Source organism: Corvus kubaryi, unplaced genomic scaffold, assembly GCF_017639235.1.
Source record: "Corvus kubaryi isolate FWS band 111438036 unplaced genomic scaffold, C.kubaryi_AGA036_p1.0 37334, whole genome shotgun sequence".
Lineage (NCBI taxonomy): Eukaryota > Metazoa > Chordata > Aves > Passeriformes > Corvidae > Corvus > Corvus kubaryi.
In genome coordinates this window covers 13,045,197-13,057,417 of record NW_024581108.1, presented here as the reverse complement: position 1 = coordinate 13,057,417, position 12,221 = coordinate 13,045,197, and the positions used below count along the sequence as shown (strand labels likewise).

The 12,221-nt window shown below is 36.6% G+C and overlaps 1 long non-coding RNA gene across 1 annotated transcript; it reads right to left on the bottom strand.

Annotated features, from left to right (window-relative positions):
* Nucleotides 1-1,360: 1,360 nt before the first annotated feature.
* On the bottom strand, nt 1,361-5,314 carry LOC121666021. Its single transcript, XR_006016540.1, has 2 exons — nt 4,490-5,314; nt 1,361-3,314 (listed from the first exon to the last, which is right to left on the bottom strand). It is a non-coding gene; the product is annotated as an uncharacterized LOC121666021 (long non-coding RNA).
* Nucleotides 5,315-12,221: the final 6,907 nt, after the last annotated feature.

Here is a 12,221-nt window from a genome sequence, read left to right as displayed (position 1 = left end):
ACCAGCTCTGAATGGCAAATATACTCATATATAAAATTATCAATATTGCTTGTTTAATACTGACCAATGATCTGGCAAAAGGGGTCAAAGCAAAGAGCAATACTGGAGCATACAAATAATGTAGAAACATGTTTATGTTTAGTTATTATTTATGAAATAACAACTAAAAGTAGGAATTTCCTTCTTACAGGAAAAAAGCCAACAAACCAACCAGACAAAAATAAATATTCTATTTTAATGGCTTTCGTTCATTTTTAAAACTTGACATCTTAGCTACTGATGTAATTTCTTTTGAATATACTTCTAACATAAATAGCTTTATTTTTCAGACTCCATTTTGTGAAAGAGGAAAAAATCACATGGTAGAACCTGGTCTCAATGTTCCCTGTCACACCATGAATACAAGAAGGACTGCAATGCTCTTGGTTTGTGATGGGAGTTGGTAAAACATTTGTACATGGTGAAAAGACCAACAAAAGACCCAGCATTGGTTGACTCAGTGAAAATCAGAACAAAATTTTTCTACTGACATGAAGTGAAACTATTTGATTCCTCATATAAAAGGACAAATCACACCCACATATTTTGCTGTTACATGCTAACTACAAAGTCAAAGACAAAAAGCATAAAGTAAGAGCAAATCTAACTCCAGAACGTAAATTGATTCAGCATTCACCTGGGAGAATGGAATTCTGGCTTCCAGTTTCTGCATTCAATTAATATTTGGATTATCTCCACCCTAAATACCTCCTAGCCATGTGGATTCAATCCACAAGTACAGGCAGCAGCTGAAGGCAGTATTTCCACATTCCCGATGGTGCCTCAGCACTGCTGTGTGATCAGGTAAAATCAGGCACTTGCTAAATGGGTGCAATCTAACCTGAAGGCCAGACTGGGACTGCCAGTGTCTTTGACCCTTTTGGGAAAACAAGGGGGAAAAAATGCCTATCATTATAGACCAAAGCATACAACTAAAGTTATTTAAAGTCATATTTGATCTACTGAATCCAGGCACACAGCACAAAGATAATTTATCCGTGGGTCCCTCAGATTAGCACCATTGTGATTTGCCAGGGTTGAAGACAAGCTACCAAAAACTGCAGCTGAATTTGGTGTTGAAGGAATATGTTCCCTACTTTCTGATGAGTATTTTTCAAAATGTGCCTGCCGCAACCAGGAGAACACAGAGCAGGAAGAATCATGAACCATCCGCGCTCACCCTGGCACACCACACCACTCAAGCGTGCTTGCATGAGGGTTTTAAATGAGCAAAAGGAATAACTATGCACCTCGAGGAGCTTTTGTGTCTTTTCTTTAAGCTCACATATTTTCCTGTGTGAACAACTTGTTACTTGTTTAATCCATGAAGGATTTTATATAAAATAAATAAATAAATAACCAAATAAAGTGAATAACCTGTCAGCTCCTCACTGATAAGTTAATTGTTTTTCAATGTGGTAGATATTTGGAGCCATTTACAATCAAGCTGAAGAGCTGGTGTGCTAGAAAAGTATTTCCTACAAGCATCTCATTCAAGTGCTCAAAGCATTGCCTCTCTTCAGTCATTTCGTTTAGAAAGTTTAATTGTCTGAACTGCTTTGTTCTCCACATATATTAAAAGCAGATTCAGCAGTGAGTTAAAGAAAATAACCAAAAACTGTCTCCACAGACTTTTAAATAACAGCTCCTACCCTTTTACTCTTGGCATTGCTACAAATGAAAAACAGAATATTGGAGGACTGATACAGATCCTTGGGCTGTTCCATTTGCAAAGAAAATCTGAATTTTTTTAAAGAAGCATGTCATAGTTCCAGGAGAAGATACTTCACTAGTGAAGGTTCATTTCAATAGCTGCATAAACCCATGGATCTGACCAGATTTTGTTTTCATTTTTACACTGTAGCTGTGAAAGTTTCTCATTTATACTCTGGAAGAAGCAAATGATCAAGTGTGCTCTTCTCAAATCTGAAACTTGAAACTATTAATTATGCTCTGAGGAACATTCTGAAAAAAAAACAAAAACCCAACCAAACCATAATTCAGAAATGTTTAGTCATATGCAAAAGTAGCATTCAATTGCAGTTGATGAGGGGTCATGCAAGTGTTACCAGAAGGTTCACACTCCACACAGCCTTGTTTCAGTGACACTTAAAAGCAGAACATGCATTAGATTTTCCTTCTGAACAAAGTCTCCTTCTAATATCTTAAACAAAAGTATTCAACACTCCTCTTTCAGGCCAGTTATGGATTGAATTATTCATTAACTCTGGAACCCTTCTTCAGGTTTGCTAAAAAATTTACTCTTTTAGATTTCTAATGACTTTGAATTAGATTACTAATGACTACAATACTGAGTTATACCACTTTACTTAGCAGAGTTATTTTTTTCCTAGCGTATACAGTATTTTCAGTGCTCAGTCAGAAGTTTTCAGTAGCAGCAAATGCCAAGTTTAGAACTCAAGTTCTTAAAAAATTGAATAACAAAAATACTCCCACTCAAAACCAGGAGAAAAATAATTTGCTGGGATCCCATGTTGGTCAGTACACTCCCACTTGCAAACAAACTTTTTGGTACAAAACTAAGTTTCAATAAATGGAATTAACATGGATTAATACTGTGGAAAAACAGCATTAATCTAGGAAAGCACAGCAGCAGAGTGTGAAACTACTTTAAAAGTAAGTAAAATACGTCCCCAAACTGGGTCAAGAACAACTGACTGTTGGTAGAGCCCCAAACACCTTTGTACACTCCAGGTTGCAGGAGAAAATACTCCTGTTCTTCATGTTTACCTGCACTGCCTCCTCAGTCATCTCCTGCTGGGTCATCTCTCCAGCTGAAATGTCACCCCTGCATGGGGTCAGCCTGGTCTCAGCACTTCTATTGGTATTGGGAGGGATAATTCTGGGGCTGGATAGATGTCTCCTGGAATGTCCACAAAGATGTAGCCCATGCTGCAGCTGCAAAATAAGTCCAGGTGTTCATCCAATCCTTTGGTGATGGAGAAAGGGAGATCTCAGACAGCTCCTTTAGAGCCTGAAGTCTTCTGCCAACTGCTCGCTATCTCCCACTATGCTGTCAAATCTTTTTCAGAATAGCAGAGTCCAGTCTAATGAAGATACATTTCAGTAATTAGTCAAAGACTCTGCACTCTTGTTTATATCCTTAGTGCAACCTCTGGGTCATGCATGGCCAAGTGGAAGTACAGCATATGCTTCCACTCATTATCAGAAAAATTCAAATGGATGATCACACTGTCTCAAGGCTTGTTAGTTGCTTGGTTTGCTCGGTCTCTTTTTACATCATGGTCATCAATCTAAAAAAAAAAATCAATTTATGAACAGATTTTCAGCTGTCATGTATACTCAGCAAACTACCTCAAATAACCATTGAAATTAAACTTAGCCACACCTTCCTTTAAAGTGGATTTAGATTGTCATAATTTTGGATATACTTCTTACAATTTTACACTCATCTTTTATATTTATTTATCACTTATTTTTGTGCATGTAGATATCCTTCAAGAGTTCCTCCCTGGAGATTTCTCATCTTGTGGTTATTTTCTTAAGAAAATGTAACTCCAGGAATATTTGTATTAAGATAAACAAGAATAGGGTGGTGAGTAAAAAAGTATAATGCAGTTGGAAGAACACAACTTTTAATTATTCAGTAGAATATTAATTTGAAAACTGAGTTATTAAACCATGGGGGGAAAAAAAAGATATTGCACAGATCTCAATATTTATTTTCAAATTCTTGTTTTGGCCATGTGCCCATCCTCTGCCAAAGCTACTTACAGAAATGTTGAGATAATTTAAGATAAATTAAATAATTTAACAGAGGCTTGTAGTTTTCAGGGTAAAATCATAGATATTCTTAATAAAATATACTGAATATTCTGATCATTTATTGCTGCCTCAGAAACCAACTGAGGGCAAATATTGCTGTGCAGTATCAAGACCAAGATTTTTGAGAGAGGTAGTACAGCATTTTTACCATTCTGCCCATGTGAGTAACAATGAAATGCCAGAAAGTTGGGCACAAAGCTGATTTTTTACTGTACTAAATAAATTCAGCTTACATTTCTGTTATTAAAAAAGGAAACAACTCTTGAATTTCCTCAAAACAAGGTAATATATTGAACAAGAGGAAATTCGGAAATTATTACAGAAAGGAAAATATTTAAAATTAATTTTTAAAAATCCCGGGCACGGAGATAAAAGACCTTTGAGCCGTACTGGCTCTGAGCCCTAGGCCAGCAATCCAACAGCACTGTGTTGGCTTTAGCTGTTCCAAAGGCAGGAACATTTATTAGGGTCTCTGGGGTGAGACTTCGACCGAGAGCCACAGTGCCGCACCTCTCCCGCGCCTAGTCCAAGGAGAAAGGACACTCCCTCTAGAGGAGTTCCATTTTTATAAGCTTTGTTCCCTCCCAGATCCACCCAAAATCCAGCCCACAGTGCAACCCAGAGGTTTTATCTGATTGGGTACGTTGGTTCATGTGGTAATGCTCTGTATCCAATGGCTCCTTGTTACTAGGGGTCAGTCCTTGGGGTGATGGCACTGGGTACCATGGCAGGAAAAGTCCCTCATTTGCATTCATGGTTGCCGTGGTGTGGGGTAGCAGTCCCTCAGAGGGGGTCTAAAAATAGTCTGTGAGTTGTTAATATCACCACTTAACTGCTGCAGCTTCTGGAAGGGAGACACTTACAGCAAGATTATTAACTTTTCCATTAAATATTAGAACATTAACTAATTTAATAACAAGTGGTTGATATAAACATCACACTTAGATCTATCACTGATAACCTTCCATATAATTATTGTAATAATTACTTGAGGGGTGTAAACAATCAGTAGTGTTAAAAGCCATCACTGAGACAGGTAACCTATTTTTAACAAGGAACTTAGAATTTAACACTAACCAACCATCTTTTAGTAACCAGAATATGTGCTTAATTATTTTAATTAATTTATCATTTAAATCCTAAACAGCTAACCATGCAAAAGCCAATCAAGTCTACTTTATGCATGACAATTTCCTACAGCAAGAGGGTGACAAGGACAAAAAAAGAGTGGAATATTTTAAAAGTTCCAAAGACTGTGAATCCTATTTTGTTGGAGGTAGCTTGATTTTTGTTGTCCCATTCCTTTCCATAGATTCTTTGATAGCTCAGAAGAGAAAGAAGTCTCCGAATATAGACCAGCACATCTGTAGCCCAGATAAGGAAAGTGATATACAGTCCCATGATAAATGATATCTCAGGGAGCCATACCAGATATTTCGATGTGTACTAAAGAATTTCCATGTGAAGAACAAATATTATCAGAAAAAAAAGGAAGATATGATAAAATCAAAAATATTTCAGGGACCTGAGGAAAAAAGGGAATAGAAAAAAGGGAATGTAACAGTTTTCATTGAAACTGTACTGAAAGTGATTCTTCCATTTTAGTAATTTTTTAGCCAGAGTGTCTGTGGTTTTTATTGAAACCTTCACTATTTGCATTGGACCCTAAAAATAGTTGAATTAAAATGGATCACAAATGTTTTCCTCCATTGGAATTCTGATATTCTGTGGATGAAATTGAATATTAGCTTTCAAGAACTGCTTTTTTTCCAGAAAACCCCTCCTTCTCTTCATTTTTTCTTCCCCAACACCGGCAGTTGTCAGTAATGCCTTTTTTTTCCAATTTTTAAAATGTAAAATCAAACTGAAAATAGTTTCAGATGAACAAATTTTTTATCACATGAACAGTTAATTCCGAATTTGATGCCAGCCAAATTACTGTCTTCACTACACATAATTCCCATTTAGAAAAGCCTTAACCCTAGAGTTATAGTAGAAGAAGCAGTGCTTACTTTAGTATTTTTTTCCTTAATCCAAGATAAATCTCTATAATTAGAATTGACTGCTTTTTAAAAGAACAGAAATGGCAAGTAGCTCTATCCTAAATTAAAAGATCTATTACCTTTGGTCTTCTAATTCTTCTCAGCAATGTGTTTTCTCAGGAGGCACTTTCTCATCCTTATGAAAACTAACTTACTGTAGGTGTAGAGGGAAAAACACATCATTGGATTTATGTACTAAGTGACTGGATAGGGAAGATATATACAAGTTTAGAGAAATGGGAAATAATTGCCAAGTATGTCATGTATGAACATATTATTAAAAAATATCTGTAGCATATGATATACATCAAATAAGACATTTTTATTGAAGGCTAAATTTTCATTCCCTTATGCAAATGGGACATAGGAAAGTAAAAAGTAGAGACTCACAATTTCTGCATTCAAGAGTTGGATGCCTAAAAAGCCTAGAGGCACTTCTGGTAAACCACAGCTTTGTACAGCCACACCACAGAGACCCTCATGGCCAGCAGTAAAAAGTGGTATAGACTGCCAGGATATCATGGCACGTATATTCAGTTAACTTCATTCTTTTTGCTCCCAGGATTTTCTCTGTTTCCTGTTTCCTATAAGTTTACCTTTTTTAGCATCACTCTGACAGTGCCCCTTTCTGTCCTGCTCTGTGTATGGCTGTGGCTTCAAATTTGGACCTCAAGGATCCTGATTTTGTATGCTACTCACTCTTCTGTTTCCTAGACAGACAAGCACCAAATGTCTGCTAGATGATTTGAGGTTTTCCAAGACCTGTTGTACCCTGGAATTAGTGAACACTGGCAGCATGTGGGAGCAATGCTGGAAGCTATCTGTTGGCTGAAGCTTTGGTTGCAAAGTCAATCATTTAACAGTAACCAATACCATTTGTCTAACCACTCATAGCATTCAGTGGATGGAATGTACCCCATATTAAAAAGACTTGTATCCACACCAGTCCAGCTTTCTTTTACCCAAAATAAACAAATAAGCAAATAAATCAAAAAAACCCTCCAAAAGCTAAAAACCCAACACTTTATGAAACGAAACATTGCCCAAATGCAAAAATAATTATTTCACTGGTCCCTTCTCCAAATACTTAGTTTTAGTCATTCTGACAATTATTTCATCTAGGTATTGTAATAGCTTCTGTATTTCAATGACTTCTGCTTTTCAGACCTGTATGTATTGCCCTTTAGAATTGCACCATATGACCACACATTGGCATCTGCTGGAGGGATTTTAGAAATCATCAACAGGCCAGATAGCTTATGGTTGCTGAACACAAGGTATTTTGACTCTCCTGGCTAATTCCATTTATTTCTGCAGAGCTGTGCCAACAGTGAATCTGAGCCCTCTATCTAAATTTAATCTGTTCATTACCTCCAAAGACTATTGCAAATAAATAGGCTATCAAGTACCTAGAAGGACAGAAAAGAGGGATATGGTGCATAATAGGTAACCTTACAGAAGAGAATCAAAGCACTGATTCCTTTCCTTCCAAACAGCAGACAATAACAGTTCAAACTAATCACATTTCAAATTTTGTTTTCTACATTTGATACTCTGGAGACTTTATTCTGCTCATTCTAAATCAGCCCCTTGGTAATTGACTTCACTGATAACTGGATCAACCTGCAGGTAAGAGCTGCATTGGGATCTGTCGAGCATAAAGCTCTCTGCTTTGCACAGCAGTGAAAGCTGCTCTGACAATGACACAGTGTAAGCAACTGCAAGAAAGGCTTCAGATGCCCTGACAAGGTATTTTACCTCGAACTGGTAAAACAAGCTCAATTTTGCCCAGTTCTTGGCTTTTTCACTCCTGCTACATTTAGAGTGACACTTATGAAATAGATATCTTTCCATTGGGAATGAAGTTAAGAACAATTCGGTTTACAAACTCTAGGCTAAAAGATCCTCCCTGATAATGTTTCAGTAAGGACTGACTGGGATGTCTCTTTACCTGCAGTACACAATTCACCTCTACACTCCTGTGGACTCCTGCCACCTGTCTGATATTTTCTAGTCATTGCCAAATAGAATTCTATGTATTTAGAAAATTTCAATAGACATTGCTATTTAAAAAACTTTCCAAATACATAGTTGAATGTGTCTCTGGGTCAAAGGAGAATCTTATCTCACTATGGTTTCTAAATCTGTGAGATTTTCTGAGGAATGGAGTGTTGAAATGTGATTGCTGAGGCTGTGCAACAAGAATGAAAGATAAAGAGAAAGATTAAAGATGTTTAAAGTTCAGATATATCATTACTACCTTTCTCAGCACACTGACATAGGGAGTAAATATGATTTTTCAAAAAAGTGAAAAAAATAATTTCAATTGACTCTAGTCAGAATTAGGTAATGTAAGGATTGTTATCCTCACACATAAATTAAGAATATTCTATAATGAAACAGAATAGTCCTTGAAGTAGGATATTTAACAATAACAATAACAACAACAATAATATTCCTAAAAGTGCCTGTTTTTTATCAGACTTCAGAATTTTTAATTTATTTTTTTATTTATTTTAACTCTTCAGGGCAGCATGTATTGAATTTTGGCATCCTGGTTCTGCTGTCTCTGTCTTCAAACCGTTCTTCAGAACCTGTATTTGTTTTCCCCTGTCCTCATACTAAAAATGCATAGTGCCATATGAAGCTCTTCCATCTTACAACAGTAATGGAATTCAATATCTTGATGTGGGGCCCCAAACTCCTGCTTTACTCCATCATCTTGGCCAAACCATTTAGTATTTGGGAGGTCACATACATGACTCTGACATATGGCTAATGACCAAAAAAAGTATTTAAGTTCACTGGAAGAAAACCATAACTCTTGTCAGCTGCAGCCACTCTACAAACCTACAGCATAAATGTCATGAACAACCCAGAGGGGAGGGGCAGGCTGAAGAAAAAAACTCGAAGTGCCCGAGGTTTATACAGCATTTTTATTGAGCTAGTATGACTTTTACTCATAAGGCTATTAGATAACCTAATATGGGTATTTGATCCTTTGAATAGTTCTCATTTTTTGCCTAATTATTACAAATGGAGTTAAGTCCCTGCCTTTCCCATGGCTGGTTTTAGCAGTTGAATACTCAACAAGAAAGGTGTGGGGAACAATTGAGGAGGAAAGCAGTGAATCATAAAAATGGAAGGGTATTTTAGTCTAAAATACATTTGCATTTCAAAAGATTAGTGTAAATCATGTGTGCTTACCACGCACTTGCTTTTTAAAATTTAATTAATGCTAGAAAGACACTTTAAGACATAGTGCTCTAAAGGTGCTTGGAAGAAAAAAATTGTCCCCCAAGTGTCTGATGTGAAGAGCCCCTAGGTGACACTCAGCGTAATGCACTTTTTGAGCACTTAAATTTACTAGTGTCTTTCAGTACTTCATTAACATAACTCGACACGGTTATAGATATAAACACTTTATAAGCACTTAGTACTAGGAGTATCAAAAAATTGTTGATCTCCATCAGTTTATACTGAAAACAAAAAGCTCCAGCACAGCACTCCAATAAATGCTTAGAACTTTTCCATACTTATCAATAGCATTCAAAATGTGCCAAAAAGGAAAAAAAAATAGTCTTTCCCATGTGTTCTCTGTTTAAATCCTTTAAAGATTCTAAACATCCACGTAGCAGGCTACCTAAAACAATTAAAATTTTATGAAATGAACAATCAGATTTACCTAATCCTGCTGCTCACTAACTAGCTGCAATGACTAGGTAAGTCAATAGTGTTTGGGAGAAAAGGAAAACCAAAAGTGGTGCTATTCAGAATAACAATCATCACCATATCCATCACACTGACATGTTAAATCTCCTGGAAAAGGATTAAGAATACACAGACTGGTCTGTAGTGCAGGCCCAAGTCACAGTAATTACAGTGAAACTGAGCGCAGGTATGGCATGTGGCACCACACCTATAGAGTTTTTTCTGTTTATGCTCCTAACTTACTTGAAAAAATATTTTGGAAAAAAAAGCCCACATGCAATGTGCTGTTTATTTTCTTGATGCAGTTACTGAGCTTCCATATGCCTTATGCACTTCAGAGTGCTTCTTTAGAAGAGCAGTATTGTTCTCCCAGAAGGTACTCTTGAGGACAGGCTCTGACAGGCAGAGTTTGGCCAGCAGTGAACCCATGTCAACTGCCTGCACACACTCCATTTCTCATCTGAGCCACACATCCAGGCTTGGTGCTGAAAGTTCCTTCTCTTCATGGGGAAAAGAGCAGCAGCACAAAGCTGAGCTCTGCTCACAGGACACTCCAATATCACCTCTCCCTCTCTTTTGATCCATGGATTTTCTTTTAATGCAAACCATTTTCAAGTACTAACTTTGTAATTAATAATTTCTGTGCAGTCCAAAATTTCAGATCAGGGTGATGACTAAGTAAACACATAGTAAAAGGATCTGTTTCTAAAGACTGATTTGAAATAAAATTAAAGAATGAAAAAACACAGGTTTTTTTTTTTCTCTTTTCCCTTCTTCATAATTTAGCATGCATTTACTCAAGTCAGAGGCTGTTTTGCAAAGCAAGTGAAGCACATAAACCTTGAAACATATTATCTCTTTTTATGTGTGGTAGGTCAGCTAAATTATGAATATTTCACCTGACAGTTACATTAATCATCTTAATACTTCATGATATTTTTGCCAGTAAAGTGGAATGACAGTTGATCATACTAAAGACCAGTCATCCCAATTAAGAAGATACTATCTATGTAAACTAAAAAAACCCCAAAAGACTATGGAAAAGCTGACATTTTTCAGGTGATATTTTTCAAAGTCATCACTTACTTTCACTAGGGTTAGCACCTAACTGCTTTTGAAAATAACCCATTAGAAATTCTCTATTTACCTTGTTAAGTGCTGGGAGTGGGTTCTTGTAGGATCAATCCATTTTGGTTTAGGATATGCCTGATTTGCCTTGAAATTATGTCTGTCCTGTGCAATTGCTGAAACACTGCTTGCTGAAATCAGACTAGAACTGGGAGTGGTGTATAACTGAGGAGCCTAAAAAGAAGAATACAAAATAGCTCTGAAAAAAAGGCACCAGAAGAATAAAAGAAAATTGGTGACACTAGGAATTTAGGATTATCTGAAAAATCAAACCAATTTTTAGGCAACTACCAGTAGAGACTGCAAAAACTGCCTTCCTTTTTCTGTCTAAAATTTTTCATCTACCAATTTAAAACACTGTTGCAGCAAAGCACCTAAACATTGATTAAATCCTCTTGATGTCCGAGGGATTTAAGTACATGAATAAAATTATGTGCATACTGAAGTACTTGGCTGGGCTGGGTTGCACTGTTGAATTTGGCCATGGACAATTTTAGAAGATTACTCCAAGACTGAAACTGTTATCTGTAATTTCCTTGACAAAAGAAGATGTATTCTGCTTTTCTTTCTCTAATACATTTGAGATAAATAGGAGAACAGAAACAGCTAAAATTGATTATTTTACAGGGGGAGAGAGAGATAGTCTCCAAGACAAAAAAATGCAAGCTGATTTTTACTTCTTTTGGATAAATATATATTCAGGTTCTCAATCCATATTTTCTAACACCAGTATCTTCACAGTTAAGAGTTCTGTCTCTGTCAAGTTGCACATTATGTCTCTCAAAGTTTTGGGTGTTGCTGTGAAAAACACTCTTTGTTAGAGACATTTAAAAGAACCCAAACAACCAACCCTTCCTCTCCTGCATTCAACTGCAGTTGAGGAAAAGACTAGAACTATGATTGAAAAAGCGTCAGCCTCACCACCATCTAACCACAGGGACATTTCTTTGTTTGACTTAGTCTAATTCCTCTAGGATCTAGGAGTCTGCTTCAGAGCATGTTCAAAACTATTCCAGTTTTAGCAGTTCATTTAGTTTGTCTTAAGCTTGATAGGAATCCAAAAATTATTCAGAGAATATTTTAAATCCTGAAGGGTGTAATCCAGGGGGTGGAGGAAAAATATACATAATATTGTAGTGGTTTGGTTTGACAAATATATACACATAATTTAGTCTTAATGAAAATAGAGCTAAATATTCTTTCTTAATGAATGCAAGAAAAAGATGGTGTAATAGCCTAGAAGGTAGAGTGGTCACTACAAATAGGAAACGTATTAAACTCCTTTTTCATCCTGGGAGGGTTTACAGCAAAAAAACCCCACAATTAACCTTGAGGTTTCTTCTCCACGTGTGCATTTGAAAAGCAAACTACCTTCTGGTCTTCAAAGAACAGTTCTAGGTGTATAACACGGGGAGCTTTGGGGCTGCAGATCCCAAATAGGCAGAATTCAACCTTAAAACCCTACTCCAGGCAACTTAGCTTCAGACAGAGGAG